The following is a 26,356-nucleotide window of genomic DNA, read 5'->3' as shown; positions in this document are numbered from 1 at the left end:
CCACACAAGAAAATATTCACTAAATTCAAAAGAGTACAATAAAAAAAGAACAAAAGAGGAATCAGACCTATAGAAAACCAAAAGCAAAATGACAAATGTAAATCCCACCATATCAATAATATTAAATGTGAATAGATTAAACAATCCAATCAAAAGGCAGAGATTATCAGACTATATTTTTAAAAATCCAACTATATCCTTATATAATTTATACAGTAGATACATTTTAGGTTCAATGATACAAATAGGTTGAAAGTAAAAGGATGGAAAAAGATATATTATGCAAAGATTATAAAAGATTCAGACAAAATAGACTTTAAAACAAACAAGAAAAGAGCTAAGTAATAATAAATATACAATTCAAAAATGATAATGGTAGACTTCAATATCTCCTTTCAATACTACATAAAAAACCAGGGGGGAAAAATCAAAAGGTAACAGAAGATTTTAACAGAACTATAGGTCAACTAGACCTGACACCTATATAACACTCCAACGAACAACACAATATATGTTCTTCTCAAGTGCACATTAAACATTCTCGAAGTTAAACCATATGGCAGGCCACAGACAATCCTCAATAATTTAACTATTAAAAAAAAAGAATGTTCTCTGACCACATTAGAATGTAATTAGAAATCAGTAAAAGAAAAAAAAATTAAATAAAAATTATTACATAGAAATACTATGAAAAATTGCACAGCAACAGATTGGATAACTTAAATGTAAAGGACAAATTCCCAGAAAAACACAAACTACTGAAACTGACTCAAGAATAAATAGAAACTTTAATAAGCCTATAATAGGTAAAGAGATTGAGTTATTAAGCTACTTCCAAAAATAATAAGTGCAGACCAGAGGGCTTTATTGGTAAATTCAACCAAACATTTAAAAAGTAATGAATACCAATCTTTCACAAACTCCTCCAATGAGAGAAAGAAAGAGAGAACACTTTGCAATTCATTCTACAAAGACAGTATTACCTGATACTAAAACTAGACAAACACATCATAAAAAAACTACAGACCAACATTCCTCATGGATATAGATGTAAAAATCCTCAACCAAATACTAGCACACCAAATGTAGCATTATATAAGAAACATTATATACCACGACCAAGTGGGATTTATCCTGGTAATGCAAGTTTGGTTCAATATACAAAAAAAATCAATCAACATATAGCATATTAATAAAATTTTAAAAATAAAAATCACATGATCATATCAATAGATACAGAAAAAGTATTTGCCAAAATCCAACACGCTCTTATCATAAAAAGCATTCAATAAACTAGGAACAGAATGAAACTTCCTCAACACAGTCATGAACATCTATGAAAAACTCACAATTCTCATCATATTCAATAATGAAAACTGAATGCTTCCCTCTTAAAATCAGGAACAAGAAAATGATGTCCTATTTCTTACCATTTCTACTCAACATTTCACGGAGGTACAGCCAATGCAATTAGGCAAGAAAACAACCACCAAAAACAGCACCCAAATTGGTAAGGAATAAGTATAACTACCTTTATTCATAGAGGACATTATTTTGTACATAATAATGCCTAGAAATCTACTAAACAAAACTACTTGAACTAATAACTAGGTTCAGCAAGGCTGCAAGACACAAGAATAATATACAAAATTCAATGTATGTCTATATAACAGTAATGAGCAACCCAAAAGAGATATAATTAACAATTCACTACAATCAAATCAAAAAGAATAAAATAACTAGGAATATACTTAACAAAAATAGGATAGCCCAGCCAGAGTGGCTTAGTGGTTGAGTGCGGACCCATGAACCAGGAGATCATGGTTGATTTCCAGGTCACAGCACATTCCCCGGTTGTGGGCTAGATCCCTAATAGGGGGTGTGCAGGAGGCAGCAAATCAATGACTCTCATCATTATGTTTCTATCTTTATCTCTCTCCTTTCCTCACTCTAAAATCAATAAAAAAAAAAATCAAAAAATAGTATAAGCCTCGCACATTGGAAACTAAAAACATTGCTTGAAGAAATTAAAAACAACCTAAACAAATAGAAAAACATGCCTTGTTCATGGATTGTTAAAATTTAATATTGTTAGGATGTGACTACTCCCCTTATTGGTCTAAATATTCAGAGCAGTGCCAACCAAGCCTCTTTTTTATTGTCCTCACCCAAGGATATTTTTTCATTGCTTTTCAGAGAGAGTGGAAGGGAGAGAGAGGGAAAGAGAAAGAGAGAGAAACATCAATGTGAGAGAGACCCATTGACTGGTTGCCTCCCGCATGGACCCCAGCCAGGCTGGGGATCAAGCCTGCAACCAATGTACATGCCCTTGTCCAGAATGAAACCTGGGGCCCTTCAGTCTGCAGGCCGACGCTCTAACCACTGAACGAAACCAGCTAGGGCCAAGCAAACTTTTTTTTAAAAAAAGAATGTAGCTGGAAGACTTACACAACCCAATTTCAATGCTTATTATATAGCTGCAGTAATCAACACAGTATGGCACTGGCATAAAGATAAATATGTAAAACAATGGGAAAAAAATGAGAAACTCTTACATTTATAGTCAATTTTGATAAGAGTGCCAGCCAAAATAACTTAATGGGTAAAGTATAGTCTTTTCAACAAATGGTACAGGGACAACTGAATATCTACATGAAAAAAAATAAAGTTTAACCATACACAAAAATTAACTAACAAAATCACAGACTTCAATTTAAGTATTAAAACTATAAAACTCCTAGAAGAAAACATAGCAGTAAATCTTTAGGATTAGGCAATGATTTGTTAAATATAATAACAAAAGCACAAGTGACAAAAGAAAAAATAGATAAAGTGGGCTACATTAAAATTAAAATCAGAATGGGAGTAAATAATTGCAAACCATATATCTGAAAAGGGACTGGTATCAGTAACAAAGAACTCTTGTAACTCATTAATAAAAAGATAACGGATTATTTAAGAAAAATTAAATAATGGGCAAAGAATAAGAAAAGACATTTCTCTACACAAGATTTACAAATGATTATTAAACAGAAGATGCTCTACATCATTAATCATTAGAGAAATGCAAATGAAAACCACAATACATTTATGGTCAATTTGATATTCAATGAGATTCCACTTCACAGCCATTAGGATAGCTATAATCAAAAAGAGAGGGAATATTTCTTTGGTGGTACTGTACTTTAGTCTTTTTTTGTTTGGAAATCTCTTTATTTCACCTTCAATTATAAATGATAGCCTTGCTGGATAGACTAGTCTTGGATTCAGGTCCTTGCTTTTCATTACTCTGAATACTTCATGCCACTCGTTTCTGGCCTGAAATGTTTCTACTGAGAAATCAGCTAGCATTCTAATGGGAAATCCCTTGCAGGTAATTTTCTGTCACTCTCTTGCTCCTTTTAAGATTCTTTCTTTATCGTTAATGTTTGCCAGTTTAATTATGATGTAATAATATCATAATTATGTCTAGGTGTGGGCCTCTATGAGTTCATCTTTATTGGGACTCTCTGTGCCTCCTGAACTTGTGTGACTTTTTCCTTCACCAGGTTAGGGAAGTTTTCTGCCATTATTTCTTTAAACAGGTTCTCTGTTCCTTACTCACATCCTTCTCCTTCTGTTATCCCAATGATGCAGATGTTGGTATGTTTCATGTTGTCCCAGAGCTCCCTTAAGCTATCCTCCTGCTTTTTAATTCTTTTTTATATTTGCTGCTCTAGGTGGGTATTTATCTCTTGTCTTCAAAATCGCTGATTCAATCCTCTGCTTCATCCAATCTATTTTTAATTCCTTCCAGTGTGTTCTTGATGTTAGATATATTATTCTTCATTTCTGTCTGGTTCTTGTTCATTGTTTTTATTCCCTTTTTCATGCTGTTGTAGTTCCCACTGAGTTTCTTGTAAATTGCACTAAGCTCCTTGAGCATCTTTATAACCATTGCTTTGAAAACTATGTCTAATAGGTTGTTTGCCTCCATTTCATTTAGAATTTTTTCTGGAGAGTCCTTTTCTTTCATTTGTGGGTTTTGAACAAATGCTCAATGTCACTAATAATCAGAGAAATGCAAATTAAAACCACAATGAGATATCACCTCACACCAGTCAGAATGGCTATCATCAATAAATCAAACAAACAACAAGTGTTGGAAAGATATGGAGAAAAGGAAACACTAGTTCACTGCTGGTGAAAATGCCAATTGGCACAGCCACTATGGAAAAAGTATGGAGTTTCCTCAAAAAATTAAAAATGGATCTGCTGTTTGACCCAGTGATCCCACTTCTAGGCATATAGTCTATGAATTCCAAAACACCAATCAGAAAGAATATATGCACCCCTATGTTAATAGCAGTGTCATTTACAATAACTAAGATGTGGAAACAGTCCAAATGCCCATCAGTAGATGAAGAGAAAAAAGCTGTAACACATTTACACAATGGAATACTAGAATACTATGCAGTTGTAAAAAAGAAGGATCTCTTACCCTTTGAGTCAGCATAGATGGACCTGAAAACTATTATACTAAGTGAAATAAGCCAATCAGAGAAAGACAAATATTACACGATCTCTCTTATTTGTGGAATCTAATGAACAAAATGAATTGACCAACAAAATAAGATCCAAGGCACGGGGGCATGGAACAGACTGACATATCTCGGTGTGCGGGGGCAGGGAGAGAAGAGATAAACCAAAGAACTTACATAATTATATACACAGCCCATGGACACAGACAATAGGGTGGTGAAGACGTAGGGGCATAGGGGCTAGGTGGAGGGTGGTAAAATGGGGGGGTGGAATGTGGAACATCTGTAATACTGTCAGCAAGAAAAATATAATAAAAAAAGAGAGATAATAACGAGTATTGATGAGGATGGGGAGATACTGGAATCCTATACATTGCTGGAGGGAATGCAAAATGGTACAGCTACTTACAAAACCAGTTTGGCAGTATCTCAAAATTTTAAAACACAGAGTAACATATGACCCAGAAATTATACTACTAAGTATAGACTGAAGGGAAATAAAAACATACATCCACAGAAAAATTTGTACGTCAATGTTCACAGCAGCATTATTCATAAGAGCCAGTAAGTGAAAACAGCCCAAATGTTCACCAATCGATGAGTGGATTTAAAAAACATGGCATATCTACAAGATATGAAAGCAATTCAAGTGCTCATCAATAGACAAGTGGATAAAAAAGCTGTGGTACATATATTCAATGGAATATTACCTGGCCATGAAGAAAATGAAATCTTACCATTTGCAACAGCATAGATGGACCTAGAGGGTATTACGCTCAGTGAAATAAGTCTGTCAAAAAAAAGAAAATAGCATATGATTTCACTTATACATGGAACCTAAAGAGCAAAATAAATGAATAAACAAAATAGAAACAGACTCATAGATACAGAGAACAGACTACTGGTTGCCAGAGGGGAGGGTGGTTGGGGGACTGAGGGAAAAAGGTGAAGGGATTAAGAAGTACAAATTCGTAGTTATAAAACAGTCATGGGGATATAAAGTACTGCATAGGGAATATAGTCAATAATATTGTAATAACTATGTATGATGCCAGGTGGATACTGGAAATATTAGGGTAACACTTTATAAAGTATATAATTGTCTAATTACTATGTTACACCTCAAACTAACACAAAATGATACTGAATGTAAACTGTAATCGAAAACTTTAATTTTAATTTTAAAAACAGAAAGTTAGCTTTTATTTTGAAAAAAGTAAAAATAAATTAAAAATAAAAGATGTGGCATATCTATACAGTGGGATAATATTTGGCATCAAAAAGGATTGAAATATTAATAAGTGCTACACCATGGATAAACCTCAAAAACATTACACTAAGTGAAAGAAGTCAAACACAAAAGACCTTTTATCATATGACTTTATTTACATGAAAATCAGAATAATTGAATCCACAGAAACAGAAAGTAAATCAATGGTTGCCAGGGCTGGGATGACTGGGAGGATGGGGATGTGAAGTAACTGCAAATGTGTGCTAATGGATACTGTTTGTTTTTTTAATGTGATAAAAGTGTTCTAAGCCTTGGTTGTACAACTCTGAGAATATACTAAAACCATTAAATTGTATACTTTAAATGGGTTAATTTTATGGCATGGAAACTGTATCTCAATAAAAATGTTCTTATTTTTATTAAAACCAACTATAGTGTCTAAGAAAGCTAACTGAATCCATAAAGTATCAAAAGAAAAATGCAACTGATTACTATAAAAGTTGGGATAATGCTTACTTATGGGAGAAAGGAGGGTTGTGACTGACAGAGACACCGGGAAGAATTCCAACGGTGACTGACAGTTCCATCTCTTGACCTATATGTTACTGGCATTATAGTAATTCACTAAACCAAATATTTGAGTGTTTTTCTATACCTGCATTTTATTATATAACAAAATCACCTTTAAAAGGGACATTTTGGATTTTTTTAAAAAAGGAATTTGAGATTATATGCTAATAATCATTGGACTAACTTATTTTTAAGATAATGATAAAAATATATTATATCTGTACTGTCCAATGTGAGCTCTTGAAATGTGGCTAGCATATTTGAGAAAGTTAATTTTTCATTTAATTCTAACTAACTTATTAAATAGCCATATGGGCTGGTGGCTACCTCATGGACAATGGCAGGTTTACAGTATACAACTACTATGAAATCTTTGTCAGAAAAATAAATAGGCTAACCTTTAAAATACTAAAAATAAAATGTACCTACAACAGAGACAGCAGCTTTGTGATAACTACCATTTGTTTTTAAGTTTGCATAAACTTCTCAAAGTTCAATGAAATAAACAGGGCCTATCATCTTTTTATTAAATGAACATATTGCCCGGCCGGGCGTGGCTCAGCAGTTGAGCGTCGACCTAGGATCCAGGCGATCGGGGTTCGATTCCCGGTCAGGACACATGCCCGGGTTGCGGGCTGCAGCCGATCAATGACTCTCTCATCACTGATGTTTCTATCTCTCTCTCCCTCTCCTTTCCTCTCTCTGAAATCAATAAAGATATATATTAAAAAAAAAAAAAAGAACATATTTATATCTCAGAAAAGTTTGAAATCAGATGTTTTCATCTTACTAGAGAGAGTTCTTAATATGCCAAAGAACTTGTAACAGCAGTCATATTTCCAGATTTCATCCAAACTCTCAAGGACATGAAAATGGCAAACTAATTAGAATATCACTCATGTGAGTTCTACAATATATTACCAACCCTCATCCTTGCTCTGTCTTAGAGTCTGGAACCACTAATTCCACCAGAATCTTTAACAAATCCAACTAGATATAAAGTCTAATGTGTGTTTCTGCCACCCTTCAAATTGTTTCCTAGTGCTAAATTCTCCAGATTTGGTTTATGGCCAGTTTTGTCACTGAAAATAGTCCTTAACATTCAATACTTGACAAACATTTATTTAGCAATTATTCTGTTAGGCACTATACATATTAGGAAACAGATGAAAAGTACAATCTTTGTCCTCAAAGAAATCATATTCTGGAGGGGGGTTGGCAAGCACCAAATAAACCGCCATTTTCAGTCAGGTCTTCTGTTACTTGTCAGCTAAAAGCATTCTAACTGATATAGAATGAAAATTTCACTGAGATAGGTGTGGATGAAATTAACTTTGCCTGTTGAACACATGGAAATATGGAAATTTGAGGAAGTTTCAGCCTCAAGTTTCATTTATTAAATAAAATGTAGCTCATAAAAGCTCTTTTCTGCTTTAAAAAAAATCAATATTTCTAATGATAACAGTAGCTAGTAATAACGGTGAAAAACGTTTTTTGAAAATTAAGAGGAGTAAGAAGAGGAGGAGAAGAAGGAGGAGAGGAGACGGAGGAAGAGGAGAAGAGGGGGAAGAGGAGAAGAGGAGGAAGAGGAGAAGAGGAAAAAGAGGAGAAGGTGAAGAGGAGGAGGAAATGATAAACTTGTGGTTATTAAAGTATTTTAAAATCTAGGCATTTTATCCTTGTATTGTTTACCTTCTGCATTCCATTTGACTTCAATAGTGAAACCATACCAATCTATTTTACTTTGTTTATAACAATTTTCATGTCAGTTTCATTTTTCATACTTTCATAGTATATAACATTTTACCACAATATAGTTTACAGAGGAAATCCTTAACTTTTAAAAAACAGCCACTCTGAACACCAAACAATTTTTAAAAGATTTCTACTTATATTTCTATATATTTTCTAAATCTGTTTAAGAAAAGAAAATAACTTTCAATCACATCTGTGAAATGGTATCTTTGATTCATATCAGAAGGTGGAAAATCAACACTATAGTCATATAAACACTAGAGTAAGCATGATTTGAGCACAAATAACATAAAGCACTAGAATTGTGTGCCTGTCCAAGCAATCCCCAAACGGTGAAAAACGTTTTTTGAAAATTAAATTGTAAAACAGTTTTTGAAGTCCAAAACATTTTTCCTATAGAATCAATTTTACTATAAGTAATTCCATTACAAGGCCAGTCCATAAAAACCATATGCTTAAGACTACTGTTTGAACTATATCCAGGTAAAATAACACCTGTTCCTTTGGAAAACACATTTTCTCCCTCCATCTTCTACCAAGTCCCAGAGAAACTGGCCTAGTCATGGCCTCCATTCACCTTGCCAAAATCATCTCTCCTTACTCTCCACTCCCTACATTCCGTGGGTCAGTCACACTGCCATTCGTCAACCTGCAGGGCCTTCTCCCCTCCAAGTCACTGCTTCCTGTCCTCTTCTAGGTTACCTCCACTCAGCCTTTTAGTGTTAGTTTGAATGCTTCCTCAAGAAGGCTGTTCCTTGTCCACACACTGAGTCATATGCATCCCTGCTACACTTCACCAACACTACATAATCTCCATCATATCAGGTCTACATTTTGTTTCCTTTTAGTTTAACCCCAGAGCTTAGAAGAGTTGCTGTTATTTTAAAGATGTTTAGTACATATTTGTTTGTATGAATAAATTTTCATAAGAGAAGGTACTTTAATGCATTTAAACCTGATCTATGGAATATTTAAGCTGATTTATGGTCATTACCAAGGAATAAAGGGGTTTTCCAAAAAAAATTTTTCCACTCCTGAATTTATACCTACAGATTATTTGCACAGAGGAGGCTACTTATCCAATTTCTTCCTCATTGGTAGTTTATAAAGTAAGTTAAATAGAACGTTAAAATTCTAGCAAACAGAAATAAGTATATTTTCTAAGAGCTCTTTATCTCTTTACTGTGGTAACATCACTTATTCTCATGGCTTTTACTATAATCAATGAAATGCTGATCCCCCAATTTGTATCCAAGGCCTGATTTCTTTCTTGAGTGAAGAGCCAAATTTCTAGCCATCTACAATTTCCTACCTGAATGTCCCACAAGGACTTCACTCCCTCCCCAGATCCTCCCCAACCTTTCTTTTCTCCTGTGTTCCCCATTTCAAATAATTACAGCACCATCTAGTCACTGGAGCCTGACACTCAAGCTATCTCACCCTTGCTTCTTAAAGAATGGTTCCGTGAACCAACAGTGGTATTCATCTTCTGGAATCTTATTAAAAACAGAGTATCTCTGGCCCCTCCCCAGATCTACTGAATTAGAATCTACCTTTTAACAAAAATCCCCAGGCAATTCATTGGCACATTAAAATTTGAGAAACAATGATCTATAATTCCTTTTTCCCCTACCACCACACATCAACTCAGCCACCAACTCTACACAAGAAAATGTCTCAAATATATTCCATTTATGGCTGTTATCATTGCTCTAATTTAAGCTATCACATCTTTTTTAACTTTTCAATTTCAGTTTACATTCAATACTATTTTGTATTAGTTCCAGGTGTACAGCATAGTGGTTAGACAATCATATACTTTACAAAGTGATCTCCCTGATATTTTAAGTACCCACCTAGTACTGTACATAGTTATAACAATATTATTGACTATATTCCTCTTGTCTAGAACATTTCAGAAGAGATATTCTGTTGTATAGATACGAATATTAAGAGAGGCCATATGGTTAGCTGGCTAGGACTATGCATAACATAAAGCTCATCTTATCTATGTTACAATGCAGAATCTAGGGATGCTTACATAAGTGTGACATGGGAAAGCATGCAAAAATAAAAGCAAAGAGACTGAGAACCATTCTTTTTGTGTCTCTTCATTATAGTTATTCTCTATACTGACCTTCATTTTCTTTCCAAAATACAAATCTGATCATGTCATAACACTCTAAAGTCTTTCAGCGGCTTCTGAACAGACCATGTACTTCCACACCTCCACCTTTCTACTCATGTTTTTCTCTTTTTTCCTCCATTTGCCAAAATCTGCTCCTCTTCTGCCTGCTCAAGAGTCATCTCACTGGAGAACAATCATCTTATCTCAACAGTCCCCTTTGTAAATAACTGCTTTGCCCTCCCACTGCATTTTGTTTATTGCTGATCATGGCTGTCTATCTTCCCTGCCAGAAAAGGACTTCCTTAAAGGCATTCTGCATCTCAACCACTGGCAGATGCTACACACTCAAAAAATGTTGAAAGAAGTCAGCTACCATTTATACCTAACATCATCTAAAGCTGAAGAACTTATGACTGATAATGTGAACACATTTATAAACTACAAAATACTAAGTACCATATACCTATAAGATAGAACCATTTAGAATAAAGCAAAAAATAAATACCTCAAGCTATATACTCCAGGCACAGTAAAAGTTCAGACACCTAATTCATATTCACATAAGTGCAACTATCCTTATGAACCCACACTTTGTGGAGGCCCACATAGTTAAATCAGATAATTGGACAGGATGAAGAGCATTTAGCTTTGATGAGGATTGGGGAGGTTAAGTCTGAGAGCTAATTTTTTAAATTATACATTTTATCATAAAGATTTAAAAGTTTTCTTATTTAATACGGAAAAAATTATCTACAATTTAAAATCTTTACAATTTCATTTTGCATACAACTTTTCAAATATGGTTCAAATCACAGTAAACATACCATTTTTTGTTTGGTTCCAAAATTTTGCCATAAATTACACTCATAATTATACTTTCAGTGACCATGTTATTCTTTCATCTTGACATAACATAGTTCATTAAAACATCACCAAATTTCAATAATTTATTCAACATTTATTGAACAACTACTAAGGCACAACTGACCACTCCTAACCTGAAGAATCCCCAGTCAAGTGGCAGGAGTTGATTCATACACCCAGGACTGCAGTGTAGTGCTGAGCACAAATCAGAGGGTGGCTCACCAGCAGAGCTGAGTTGGGTGAGATGCTCCCTCCCATCTGATTGCTGCTCTCAAGGGATGAGAAGTCAAAAGGAGGTCAGGAGTAAGAGGGGGAAGATGAAATGTGACAAGGCATGAGAATCTGAAATGACACAACATGTTTGGGGAAAGGCAGTGGCTGGGAGTAGCTGCAGCATAAGAAACAAATAAGAATGTTTGGCCCCAATTCCTTAAAACCTCACCAGAATTGGGAGTTATTTTAATTTCCAGTACATTTGAGAGAATAGAAGGTGTAACTCGAGGTGGACTTAAAATGTATCTTTAATTACCTATTTTTGTTACTAATGTTATTTATTACTCATCTGCTAAAATTCTCTGTCCACTTATGTACTAAATCTTGATTTTTTTTTCCTCATTAAGTTTGAGAGAATTCTTCAGGTATTACAGATATTAACCCTTCATCACACTTGATACAAGCATTTTCCCCCAGGCTGCTGTATTATTTTTTCATTATGAATAAATCTTAAATTTTATATATTCAAAACTGCTGAACTTTTCTTTGGTCAGTTTTTTTCCATTGCTCTAATTCTGAGTTATCAATCTTTTACAAATCTGATGAATATTACATTTGATTTTCTATTACTTTTTCTAAAATGTTATTTTTAAACTATTTATCTCTTAATACCAGGTAGACCTAATGAAGAGTAATGCACATAAACATTCATATTATAGCCATTAACCTACCTCTTCCAATTCTACTCCCACTCCCTTTGCTAAGATACAGCTAGGGAAATCCCTTTCATCCAAACTCCTCATTCATTTTAATTCAAATTCCCTTACATTAGAATGCTGGGAAGAGAGCAGCCAGAGCTGGTGTCTAGTGCATTATCTTTAGATATTTCCCTGAGACATCCACATCCTCTATGGAAGGATTAAAAATTAATGTTTTAAGGTACACGTTAGGAACAGAAGACAGTTAAGGGATGTATCAGCAATAAAAATCAATGCTAATTTTAAAGTATTGTGGCAATATTCACTGCCATGATTTCTATGTCCTCAAAATTGGTCTGGCCCTGCCGGCGCAGCTCAGCTGTTAAGCATCAACCTATGATCCAGGGGATGGCTGTTTGAATCTTGGTCAGGGAACGTAGGGTTTCAGGCTTGATCCCCAGTAGGGGGCGTGCAGGAAGCAGCCAATCAATGACTCTCTCATCACTGATGTTTCTGTTTCTCTTTCTCCCTCTCCCTTTCTTTCTCTGAGATCAATGAAGATATATATATTTTAAAAATTGGCCTGGCATGACAACTTTTTGACTTCATGTTATGGAAGGTAATTTTCAAACTGGCAAGGGGACTTAGTCAAGTGTTTTGCAGTTGAGCATGTCTGACTCCCATGGGAGTTTAGAAATGGGAGGGAAGGGGCACTTTTTAGATGTCACAATGAGGGAGTACACACTGCTATCTGTGAAGAACCAGGGATCATAAATGTTTGTCAGATTGTAGGGCAATCTTGTGCAACAAAAACTTATCTCATCCAAATGCCAATAACCACCTCACTTCAGCTAAGAGCTCTATAGTCCAAAATGTGTTGCTTCCAATATCTAGTGAAGGCAAGTCTCCTCTCATTTGTCTTATCCACCCTGCCATAGGTACATGTTTTACAGTAGGAGGGCCAGCTCTAGGGAAGACTGAGGTGGACCTAGCTGTACTGGATGTCTTGCTTGCTCCTCCTGTGGGGTCTCTCATTTTACTGCCCATTCTGGCCTGCATTTATTCAAGTAACACCCCCACAAGTTTCTGGGTTTTAGATACTCTCTTCTCACTCTGATCCACCAAAATCTGTTTCCTATAAATTCTGACAAAATACTTGATAAACAAATCACACTAAAATATTAATGATGATACAATGCATTTCTCTTTTCAGCAATATTTGTATTTAAAGCTTCAACTAAAGATAACATTTCTTACCATCTCTTCTGTTACCACCCTAGTCCAAACTATTACTATCTTTTTACCTGGATCACCACAGTAGTTTCTAAACTATTTTTCCTGCTTTAAAAACCTTCCAACTATAGTCTACTCTCAACAAAGAGCCAACCTACATGAGATCCTATCATTTCTTAGACCCAAAACTCCCAGATAGCTCACTAGTTCAATAATAATAAAATCCAAGTATCTCCAATGGCCTACAAGGTCATAAATGATCTGAAATGAGGAGAGCTGAAGGAAGAGTATATCAGGGAGAAAAAACAAGAGTCCATGTTGGTTATGTTAAATTTGAGATGCTATGAGACATTCAAGTAGAGCTGCCAAAAAGGCATTATCCTTAGATCCTCAGAAGACAGCTTTAGGCTACATAAATGGTTCTCAACTGGGGGTAATTCCCCACCCCCAGGAAGACATTCAGCAACTTGTGGAGATATTTTTCATTGGGACAGAGGTGTTCTACTGGCATCTAGTGGGTAGAGGCCAGAGATGCTGCTAAACATCCTTCAATGCGGAGGACAAATCCCCTCCCCAACAACAACAAATTATCCAATCCAAAATTGAGAAAAGTTGAGAAACCCTGGGCTTGAGACATAAGTATGGAAGACTTACTCAAATAGATCATATTTAAAACCCAAAAAACAAAGTGAGAAGAAAAGAAAAAAAAGAGGACTAAACTTTGAGGAATTCCTCTTTCAATAGCCAGACAAAAGTGGAAAAACTAACATATAAGACTGAAAAGGGTAAGCCAGAATGAGAAAAGGAAAACCAGGAAAGGGTGGTGTGCCAAAGGCCAAGGGAAGAGTGTTCCTGAAAGGAAGCAATGCTCAACTATAGCCAACTGCATTCAGAACAATGGTAGGGTTTGAAAAAAAGAAGAAGATATGCTCTGGGAAGTGAGATAATAGAGACACAGAGGAAGACTGTTGAGTAATTTTGAGGCTGTTGAGTATATCTTAAAGAGAAACCAACAGGCAGACAGCTGAGCTCTAGTTGTGAGGCTTTACCAGATAGGAGAGACCAAAGAGGTACAAAGGAATTGAGGGAATTTGCAGCAGAGTAACTTAAACTGGGCACCTAGGCTGGCTAAGAAAGGAACTGAAGACAGGTAGAAACTAATAAATAAATGGCAATGGGAGGAGGGTGTTAATTAATTGAAAGTCTTGATAAGTCATAAACATGAGTATACTTCTCCACCATGCCTTTAATTGCTCCATAATAAAATAGTCTATTTCTTGATATTATTAGGTAAATGTGATTTTTACTTTAATAAGAAAGAGCTGTTTGTGTCGGGACATCTGTTGTATTTTGAACAATAAAAATCAATCAATCAATAAATAACCACACAATAAACAACAACACAGAAAGAGCTATTTACTATTTGAACACTGCTCACCATTCAACTTATTTTTCATGACTTGATCAAATGGCATCTGTAGAAAAAACAAACAAACCATGTTATCATGACAGATAACAGGGTTAAAATATCAGCTCTTTCATTTACTAATGTTATGGCCTTGGACAATTCACCTAACCTCTCTGAACCTAAATCACTTAATCTAACTGACAGATTGTGGTAGGCAGAATAATGCCCTCCCCTATAAGGATATGTAGGTCCTAAGCCCTTATGTTACCTGGCAAAGGGGAGTTAAGGCTACAAGTAGAATTAAGGTTGTTAACTAATTGACCTTAAAATAAGGGGAGTAGCCTAGATTATCCAGGATGGCCTAAAGTACACAAAGGTCCTTTAAGGGAGAAGAGGGAGGCAGAAGAGTCAAAACCAGAGAAATGGCATGTGAGAAAGACTCAACCTGCCTTTGAGATAGAAGGAGGCCATGAGTCAAGGAAATGTAGATAGCCTATAGAAGCTGGAGTAGACAAGAAAAGTGATCTCCCCTAAAACCTCCAGAAAGGAATGCAGCCCTGCTAGGACCCATTTTGGGCTTCTGACTTCCAGAACTCTAAAATAATAAATTTGTTGTTTTAAGTCATGAAGTTCTTGTTAATTTGTTATAGCTGCAATAGGAAACTAATACACAGATAAAATAAATCATTTTCATAAACTGCTGTATAGATTAACCAAGATAACATATACAAAGTACCTAACAAAACGCCTAGAACATAGGAACATTTAAGTAGCTGCTATTAATATTATCAGTGCTAATACATTAAGGCACCAAAACCAATTGTAGTCAACAGAAAGAACATTGTCTCAGTTCTAGAACTTACTCAGCTTTGTGACCTAAGATAGCTTAACCTCTGTTAGACTCAGCTCTCTCACAAACAAAATGAGGGGGCCTAGAATAGATGACTTCTAAAGTTTCTTCTAGTTCTAAAATTTTATGATTCCAAAATCTAATTCCTTAATGACACATTCTACTTATCACTAATTAACTGATTCAGAAAATCCTATCAAATAAAAATAATAAACCATGTAGTTTTCATTTTATGTTCCAACATTTTCAATATTTTATAGTGCTTAGTTATAGCCTTATGAAGTTGAGTCATGGCATAAAATCACAGGCCTGCAAGCAAGGAAAAATAACTAACCCATCCTGCTACTATTTAAAGGCCTTACAGTCAAACTACAATAATAATAGCATCTCCTCAAATAGCTCAAAATATATTCCCACATATTACCTCATTTATTCTTTTTTAACAGCTTTATTGAAATATAATTCACATCATACAATTCACCCTTTTAAAGTGTACAATTCATTGGTTTTAGTATATTCACAGAGTTCTGCAACAACCACCACAATCTCAGACCATTTTCATTATCCCAAAAAGAAACTCCCTACCCATTAGCAGTCACTCCCCATTACCCCTCTCCAACCCTCCAAGCCCACTAATCTACTTTCTGTCCCTATGTATTGGCCTATTCTGGACATGTCATATAAATGGAATCATATAATATATGGCATTTTTTGTCTTGCTCCTTTCACTGAGCATAAAGTTTTGAGATTCATCCGTGTTGTAGCATATGTCATACAGCACTTCATTCCTTTTGATTGCTGAATGATATTCCATTGTATGGATATACCACATTTGCTTATCCATTCAGCAACTGATGACATCTGAGTTGCTTCTACTTTTTAACTATTAGGAATAATGCTGTTATGAACATTCATGTACAAGTATTTGTATGTATGTATGTTTTCATTTCTTTAGGGTATATACCTAGAGTGGAACTGCTGGGTAAATGTGGTAACTTTATTTTTTAATCTTTTAAAGAACTGCCAAATTGTTTTTCAAAGCAGCTGCCCACTTTTACATTCCCATCAGCATCCTTAACAACTTGTTATTATCTGTCTTTGATTATAGCCAACTGGTGACTATGAGTACTATCTTTTGTGGTTTTGATTTGCATACCTCTATGACTAATGTTGAGCATCATTTCATGTGCTTATAAGCCATTTATAAGTCTTCTTTGAAAAAATGTCTACTCAGATCCTTTGCCTATTTTTTAATTGGGTGATTTGTCCTTTTTTATTACCTGCAACAGTTTTTTTTTAATAAATTTATCAGATAAATGATTTACATGTATTTTCTCCCATTCTATGTCTCTCATCAAATCTTAGTGCAGCTATTTGCAATAAACAGATTCTGTGTTGCTATCCCCATTTCACAGACAGAATAGGCATGTCATATGATTAAACAGACTTGACAACTGGCAGACTCAAAAGAAAGCTTATAGTTGTGCTCCTATTTTTATTAATTTAAAGAGGCCATAGCAACATTGTGACAGAACACCCAGGAAGTCTTCTTTATTCAACCCTGATGTTACCTGTACTATTTCCACAGCTATATCAAAGATAATTTATTTATTCACTCAAAAAAGTTATTAAGTGTTATGTGGCTGGCTGTGTACTATTCTTAGCTCAGGATGCATCAATGAACATGACCAAATCCTTGTCCTCATTAGTCTTACAATTTAGCAGTGATGTACAAAATCTGTAGCTCAAAAGCAATTTCTTAATAACAAAGAGTCGAAACAAAGAAATTTTTTATCTAATGCTAAAAGATCTACCCTCGACTCAGAAGAAATATAACCGATTTTAATGCAAGTGATATACTTTTTAAAAATATCTAAAGTACCAAACTTATTTTGTGGTCCAGGGTGACCTTGTTTTGAGTATTGGCTTTAGTAGGGCAACACTTGGTTGTTGTAGGTCCTTTTCATAATGTGGCATGCTTACTTTAATGATATTTGTCAAAATGAAACCTTGGCTAAAGGAAGATAATACTCATATTTACCTTTAACCTGAAAAACCTGAAGGTTCAGTCTATATTGGGCAATTCTTACCCCGTGCTGAAGAAATTTATAACAACTCCATTAAACATAAAAACAAAAATAGAGAATTACAAATCTGAAAAGTTGCAAAGGTAGTTCTAACCTTGTCTATCAAAGTATTCCTAATGCAGAGCAAAAAGTTTGAATAATCCCCAGAAGATTGAAGCCCTAAGTGGTCCACACAAACTTCATATTTCTTGTTCTTTTTTCCCTAAAGAGGTTACACAAATGTTACATTCTCAGCTATAATAAATCCAGTTTTTTTGTTATAAAACACATTTAACATTCTTAATTAGGGTTAAAATAAGAATTTGTTGAGGACAAACAGAACGAATGCATGGCTTATAATTGGAACTACATTAATTTTAACCATGAAAATTTAGTAAGTTAAATAACAGCCAGCAAGTAAAACAAACACTCAGAAAGAGGCACTGTGCCTACCTCATGGTTCTGAATGCCCTCAGCCTACTCCTTTGTGACTGGAGGGTGTGCATGATGCATTTGGCTAGCTAGGTGCCTAAGGATTAAGAAGGCACAGGCTGAGCAGAGAGAGGAGCATCACCTGAGGTGATCCCAGGGAAGGCTTGCTGCAAGAAGGCAGCATCACAGTTCAATGCAGGGCTTCTCCACATTGTGAACTGGGAGGCGAGGGGTTCTCTGGAGGTGTTCTGGGTTGCTCTGTGGGATCAGAGAATAGCTATAAATGGGCAGAGCACTGCACTTCTGACTTCTAATTCCCTCACTTTCACCTGTCTTACATACTAGGCTTTCATGTAAATTTTCTGAAGACTGAACTCAGACTGCAGAGAAAAGGGACTGAATAGCTAAATCTAGAGGAAGTCTTGGCCAAGCAGAAACAATGCCCATCAGATCTGAAAGACAAGGTGAGGAACAAATGGGAGAATGAATAATGAAGCTGGTGAGGAGCAGAGTCAAAAACAGGAAAGGGTGTGGTGAAAGCCAAGGGCTGGGGCCAGGCCTTTATCCACAGAAAAGAATGCCTATTGTGGAGTAGGTGTGTCTGCTTAAAGGGACAGCAATGAAATCCTTCACCCAGAAGCACTCAACTGCTTAAATCTTAAACTACAATATGCTACTTTTGAGCCACAATCTCTTACCCTTCTAGCTTTCTAGATTCCTTAAGTCCCATTGTCAATCAGTTCTCCACAAAACAGCTAATGTGAACCATCAGAAAAGTAAGACTCCTCTGATTCAAACCTTCCGATGGCCTTTCCATGGCACTTGAATAAAATCTTAAATTTTTATGGTGGCCCTAATATATCACATCCTTCATTAATTACCACTCTCCTCTGCACGGATGCTCCCCAGCACCCTGGCTGCTCCTCAAGCAAGCTCCTGGCCAGGCTCTGCCATGCTGCTTCCTTACCCATGTTCACTGCTGTGTCCTAACTACATTCCAGTCTCTGTTCAGAGGAAATCTCTTCTAAGAGCCTCTTCCTATTCATAGCGCGCGCGCGCGCACACACACACACACACACAGATATCTCTATGTATCTCTAGATCTACATCTACATATGTGTTGTCTACCTCCTACTAGAAGCAAAATCTACCAGTTCAGGACTTTGTTTTAATCACTGCTTTCATCTAGGTAGCCACATCACCAAGAACAGCACCTGGAACAAAAATGCTCAATATTTATTGAATGAACAAAGGAATAAACCATACTTGATCTTAAATATGTTTAGGTATCCAGTTTTTTCCCATACTCCTCTGTATTTTTTTCCTGACCCATCAACTATGCCCCAAGTTTCACTTCTTATCTACTATAACCTGTGATTTGATTATCCAGCTTTGCATACTCCCTTGCCTAAACTCTCAAATGTCTTGCCAGCTTGTCCTCTGCCTAAACCAAACTAAGGATCTATTTCTTCACTCCCGAACCCCAACCATCCATCTAAAGATGGCTAATATAAAAAGCCCCAACCATATGGATTGGGGGCTCTGCACACACATGGTCTTCCATCTTAGTAGGCCTTTGCTCACTGCTGCCCATTAATCTTTTCTAAGGCTCCCAATCAGCTCCCTCTTATATCCCACAGATTCAATTCCAAACTTCTATCATATAGCCAATACCTATAGGCAGGGTAAGTTGATAAATACAGTCTCTAAGTACATAGCCATGTACCCAACCAGAGCAGAGGGGTTCTGATACTAACAAAAGGAAGAACTAGATAACTGCACAAGAATTAGTCTGTGCCATACCTCCCACAACCTATTCTCAATAGTTAACAGAGTTATTTTAAAAGCATATTTCAGTCTGTGGCACCCTGGGTGCAAAACTTTCACTGGCTTCCTATTTAATTAGCATAAAAACCAAAGTCCCCACAAGGGCCTACAATCCTCATGTAATCTGCTCCCCTTATTACCCCTTTCACCTCATCTCTTAGTACTCTTCTTATAAAATAACATCAAATTAAAGATCTAACTATGAAAGGTAAAACTATGAACTTAAAGAAAGAAAAAGTAGAGTAATATATCTGTGACCTTGAGTGATGAAAGACCTCAAAAGTATAACCAATATGGAGAAATTATGATGGAATTGACTCCATCAAAATTAAAAGCTTGTTATTCAACAAAGGTCGCTATAGGGAAAAGACTGGAAGAATATGTTTGCAACATTTAAAAAAACACACAGAAAACAAGGGATTTAATATCTAGTGTATGCCACGAACTCTGGAAAAATAACAACAAAAAGACAGGAAATGCAATTGAAAATTTAGGAGGAGACAAAGCAAACAATTCACAGATAGTAAAATTAAAGTTGTCAGATAAAGTACAGGATGCCCCATTAAGTTTTAATTAAAGATAAACAATGAAAAACTTTTAGTATAAGTATGTTCCAACTACTACAAGTATATACTTTTTAAAAATGTATTTGTTGTCTACCTGAAATTCAAATTCAACAAAGGCTAACAAGTGAATGAAGAGAAGCCCAGCTTCACTAGTAATCAAAAAAATGCAAATTAAAACTATGAGATACCATTTTCCACCCATTATATTAGCAAAGACTAGGAATTAAAGCTTTTATTGAAGAGCACAAAAACCCTTGTTTTTTCCATTTTACTACAAAAGATCACCTACCCTAAGATTCTTTTTTGATCAGATCATTAGGCAATAAGAGCCTAACCATTCACTGCATATGCAGAGAGAAAAAAACACATTTCAAATCCACTATTTCATATTGTAGACAGATAACACAGACATAATCCCAGTAACCATATTCAGGCATCAGACAACTTTTTCCAAGAAAATTTAAGTACCTATTTAAGTATAAATTTATAAAATTTAAATGTTGAGGTTAAAGACGTTTGAGTATCATTTAGTAGTTAACACAGAAATTTAGTTTTAAAAATATTTTCCTATGGAGATGTTAAAATAAGTTCAGAGGGTATTCTTTATATCTTTGAAGTTAGAGAAGGCAAAATGAGTTTTTTACTTTATTTTTTGTATTGAGATATCATTTAAAATACCATACATACCGTATTTACATTTGAAATAAGCTGATAATATTTTTAAATTATGAGTGCTGTTGTGTTTATATGCAGCCCCTACTTCCTCCTTTCTAAACCTACAGTAATATTTTTAAAACTAAAATATTACTGCAAGAAATTTAGAAAAATATCTACTTTTTGTCAAAGTTCTGGTAAGTAGTCATAAACAGGTCTTTATTTCATTCTGAAGAATAAAATTTTCTAAAATAAATATTAAACCAAAATACTTTATATAATGGTACTATGATATAACAACTGTGGTAAAATGATTCACAAGCATTAAAATGATTCAGCCTACCTTATATAAAAGACATGCAATATAATCATTAAACCTTCTAAAATGTTGATAAGAATAACTGCTAGCTAACTTTCAAAAAGTAATCACTTCTACATGTACCTCTAACAACAGCAAAAACACCCAAACTTTTAGATCTATAATTCAGCATCCATCAAAATTGACTTTGGAAGGCATGTGATATGACACTCCCACAAGTGAGAAAAATAGACATAAGAGTAACACAGCTTTCACCATAATATTTAACGCATTAAAGTATTTTCAAAAATAACATTACCTTTTTAACTTCATATAAAAATAATCCTGAAGCAACCTGTGTTCCAAATATCATATAGTCCTGAGACTGGTACACAACAAATGATATTCACTGCACTAATTTGTTTTGTTTTGTTTTGTTTGATAAGAAAAGCAAAATCAAATGTATTATATGGCACAATTGCCGACGTAAGTGTTTGACATAAATGTGGAAAATAAAAAGTACTATTTTCTAACTTCAATAAAGGAAAAGGTTATTCTTCGGCTCTTGTTCCAAGCTGGGGGCAAGTAACCACAGAACTGATTTTAAATATGTCCCAATTGCCCTGGCCAGGTGGCTCAGTTGGTTGGAGCATCATGACATACACCAAAAGGTTATAGGTTCAATTCCCCATCAGGGCACATACCTAGGTTATGGGTTCAATCCCAGGTCAGGGTGTGTATGGGAGGCAACTGATCGATGTTGCTCTCTCACATCAATGTTTATCTTTCCTCTCTCTCTCTCTCCCCCTTCCTCTCTCTCTAAAATCCTCGGGTGAGGATAAATAAATTAATTAATTAATTTAATTAAATATGCCCCAATCAATCAATCCTTAAACTCTACTCAACCTTTCCACTTAAGTACACAGCTGAGAAAATCAGCCAATTAGGAACTGCCCCTCTTCAGTACCCTGGCTCCTCAAAGCCAGCCAATCCTTAAATTGTCTCCCTTTTGAAAAAAAGCCAATCCTAAACCTCTAAATCCTATCTAAGTGCATCTCAGCCTATTTGGGGGACTCTATGCTACAAACACAGTTCTCCCTTGCTTAACAAGTATGAAATTCAGCTTTGTTTCAGCTACACTTGAGTAGTGATGTCTTCCCTCAATAATACAATAAATATTATGGTTACTTGGATATTAGCATTTTTCTTCATGGATATATGAACCAAAACGGAGTATTAATATTCATCAAGAGGTCACTAGGGAAGTCCGACTTACGCATGTCCACACCCAGCTGAGGTTTAAACATTTGACCTTTCACGCTTGCCTTAGCACATCCTGGAACTTGCCCCACCTTGTTTCCATGTCAAAGCTTACCTCCAAGTTTCATTACCTGGATCTTACCAATCCTCTTTGAACCACTCATCACACCATGTTAGGTAGCCAACAGGAAAAGTTTCTTTTGTTCCAGTTTGTGGTTTTTGCTTTTATAATCCTGCCTTTTTGTTCTCTCCAGAGCTCAATGAAAGTTGTTCCTTGAATTTGTGGCTCTTGGACTACAGTCCTATACTCAAATAAAGGCTTTTTATTCTTTATTATAGCCTAGTTGTTTTTGGTTGACAGAGGTAAAAAAAAAAAAAAAAAAAAATTGTTACAGTAATTCAGTTTTATAGAAAGTTAGAATCTTTACTTTTTAAGCCTAATTATAATCCTTTTTGCCCAACCACCATTGCACTAACAAAGGTGTCTTCTTCCTTCTTCTCTCAATCCCAGACCCACAATTTTATACTATAAACGGTCCAAATCTAGGCAATGGAAGTATTATATGAAACATTAAAATTTCCAACTACATCAAGAATTGAATATCATCAAGTATCTTCGAACAAAATGATAACTCATCAAATACTTAAGTAAATATTCTTTTTGACCTAATGAAAATGATAGTTTGGCTTAGTTTTATAAGATCTGAAACACTAAATTTTAAATCTTACTTTGAAATTGATTTACTTTGGTAAACTGATAGTCTTCTTAAATTTTCCAATCTAGAAAATAAAGTGACAATAACCAGATCCTACCACCTCACAAAAATGATGTACTTACTGAGAGCAGGATGAACTCTAAATGTTTCAGAAAGGAAAATAAAAACCAACCATTAAGTTATCATTTTGTTTGTTGTTAAAGTCAGTTCAGTCTGAGGCTTACGTCGGCATGGATAAAAAGAGAAACAGTCTTTAAATTGACATAAAATATGGCTAAAGAGAATAATATGAATTCTAATTAGAAAATCAGAATAAATGGGAGTCCTATCCCAAATATAAATCCCTCTATCAGACTGAAAAAATGAATCATGCTGAGTGGGGTGCCTCACCTAAGTATGTATACTCAAATACAGCCAAGAGCCATTTCTTTGGACTGCTTTTGGACTCAGTATTCTCAAAAAATAAATTTGAAATAGCAAATAGTGTTACCTTATAGTTTATCAAAACTCAGTGAAGTTGCCACTCAAGTCCAATCACAGTATCATTACAAACACTGAATTACCAATTAATTCAAGTGACAACATGAAGTAGGTATTGAAAGAAACCAGAATGTTTCCTCCAAATATGCCATTTTGACATATTGATTATCTAAATTAAAGGTACTTAAAAAATAGCAGGTGCAAGGACACTCTGACTCTCCTTTTTTCTTCCTAAAAGCAAGACACAAAACTTCCATGTCAAAGGTACTTGCCCTGTATCAGGAAGAAGGGAAGACATTATCACCAGAGACAGGTAATTAAAGAGAGAAATCTGTACAAACAAATATTGTTAAACTAACCCATATCTTTCTAGTTACTTCTTCACCACATACTACCTCTAGCTGAAACCCTTGTCCTTTCAATTCTTCACAAATTTATTGTTTCTTTGTCTAAAATGTATAAAAGCTTCCTGCTCTGGTTATTTCTTCGAGACTTCATTCTCTTGTGAAGGCTACCATGTACATTTAAAAGTTTAATAAAATGTGTTTTTCTCCAGTTAATCTCTCTTATATCAGTTTAATTCTTAGGCCCAGGCAGCAACCCAAAGAGGGTAGAGGAGAAGTTTCTCTTACCTACAGTATCAAGAGACCTACTTAGTTAGGTTAGGCAGATTTGGTGAATTTATCCAGAAACTGTCAAATTTATTTATTGGAGAAGACTAACTGGAGAAGCAGCATAGGCTTAGAGAAAATAATCAGAACTACATTAAGAATTGGGTAAACCTGAGTAAGTTACTCGATATCTTTGAACCAGTTTCCTCATCTATAAAATAGGAATAATAACCCCATTTCATAGGACTGTCAGGAAGACTAAATAAATAGCAGTAACTGGTAATTTTACAAATCTTCTAAGCATCAAGACCTCTGAGTCCTAGATTTGCTTTTGTCACTAACTTTCTATAATACATATGGCAAGTCATTTAATCTAAGTTTCCTCATCTGTCAAATAGTGAGGATAATGCATGCCTCCTACACATTTAGGACAAACACATATGAAAATTAATGTGAAAAGTATTTTTGAAATATATAAACAACCGTGAACTGTGAAATAATTAATTCAATATGTACAAAAATGCAGGGGATTCAGACTAACAAACCTGTTACAACTCAGGGATTATGTAATATCCAAATGAAATTAATTTTACTAAGAAAAAAATCAGAAGCCAAAATATTTAAGGTGTTTAGCTACAAGAATTTATTCATGCAATAAATGAATCAAATTAGCTCAGCTCTTTAATAAACAAAAAGCAGATCTTTTAGTCAAGTCAGGTGTTTGCTATTACAACCACCATATCAATTTCAAAAGAGGGGAGGGAAGGGAGGAGAGTGGGCTATATATTGCAGGGTTTCTCAACATTAACAGTATTGCCATTTTGAACTAGATACTTTTTTGCTGTTGGGGTTGTCCTGTGCATTGTACGATATTTAGGAGCATCCCCCTCCAACTAGATGCCAGGAGCAGTGCCTCCCCCCACACACACAGTTTTGACAACAAAAATTGTGGCTAGTCATTGCCAAATGTCCCGGGGGGGGGGGGGGGCGGCACAACAAAATCATTCCCATTTGAAATCCACTGAGCTAAATCCTAGTACTACTATATTCCAGTATTTACCTCACATTTCTCTCTATAGATTGGTGGCTTAGAATGCAGCTTGAAACAAGCAGTTTTGCAATATACAAAACAAATAAAAGAATGCTGCTTGTAGGATAGTAACATCTTAAGAATTACAGGTATAGTAGGGAGTTATGGCTAAATTATCACTTCCATTAACATGCTATTTTTGCTTAATCATGAGAACTTTCTTCTTGGGTATTCTTTTGCGGAAACAACTTGGTTAACGTGTCACTAAAGTTTAGTCACCAGGAAATGGGACTTTGGAAACAGGGATTTAATTTCACAGAAAAATTACTTGTTCTCCTGTGCCAGTCTCAGAAAATTCTTTTTCTTGGGATACTGCAAGAATTCCACACCAGGGGAGAGGAGGTCCTCTCCTCTCAGTTAACAGATGGTGGTGACCCAGCTGGGGCAGAAACACCATGGGGGTAAGAAATAGGAACAAAAGTATCCCTCCCTGCCATTTCCCTGATGCTCCGAAAGCTCGCCCACAGCCTCCAGACCTACAGGACTAGGAGGGCAAAATAACAGAAAAAGAAGAAACTGGCATGAACCATGGTGAGAAATAAAATTTGACTTCCCTATTCTGGGAATTCTATAATTCATATCTCTCTCTCCCTTATACTGATTCTTTATGGACAGCTCATTTCCTTTTTTCCGCCTTTTGCGGCCTCTGGATTCAGACCCAAAGCATAGGGCTGCAGTAGCAGCTGCGCACAGCCCAGCAAACACTGGGGTAAGTGCGCTGGCATTCCCTCTGCTCCACCACTACAGGAGAAAGGAAAATGCTCGCACGTTGGATGCTGATTTCGTGAATTCTGTGTCTTACAAGGGAGACCTGGGATGCACCCCAGCTCCTTTCCCTATTCACAGCGGCTGCATGCTCAGTCCAGCACTCAGAGGCGGGTTGAGA

The 26,356-nt window shown here is 35.5% G+C and overlaps 1 protein-coding gene across 1 annotated transcript in view; it reads right to left on the bottom strand.

Moving 5' to 3' along the window:
• ZNF438 (zinc finger protein 438) overlaps positions 1-26,356 on the bottom strand; it is a 217,073-nt gene that overhangs the window by 181,428 nt on the left and 9,289 nt on the right. Inside the window, 1 exon segment of the mRNA XM_081156151.1 lies at positions 5,258-5,310. The gene's annotated coding sequence lies outside the window, so the exon portion shown is untranslated.

This window comes from Miniopterus schreibersii (assembly GCF_964146895.1).
Source record: "Miniopterus schreibersii genome assembly, chromosome: 1".
Lineage (NCBI taxonomy): Eukaryota > Metazoa > Chordata > Mammalia > Chiroptera > Miniopteridae > Miniopterus > Miniopterus schreibersii.
Note: the sequence above shows the minus strand (reverse complement) of the source record. Positions and strands in the feature narration are given on the sequence as shown.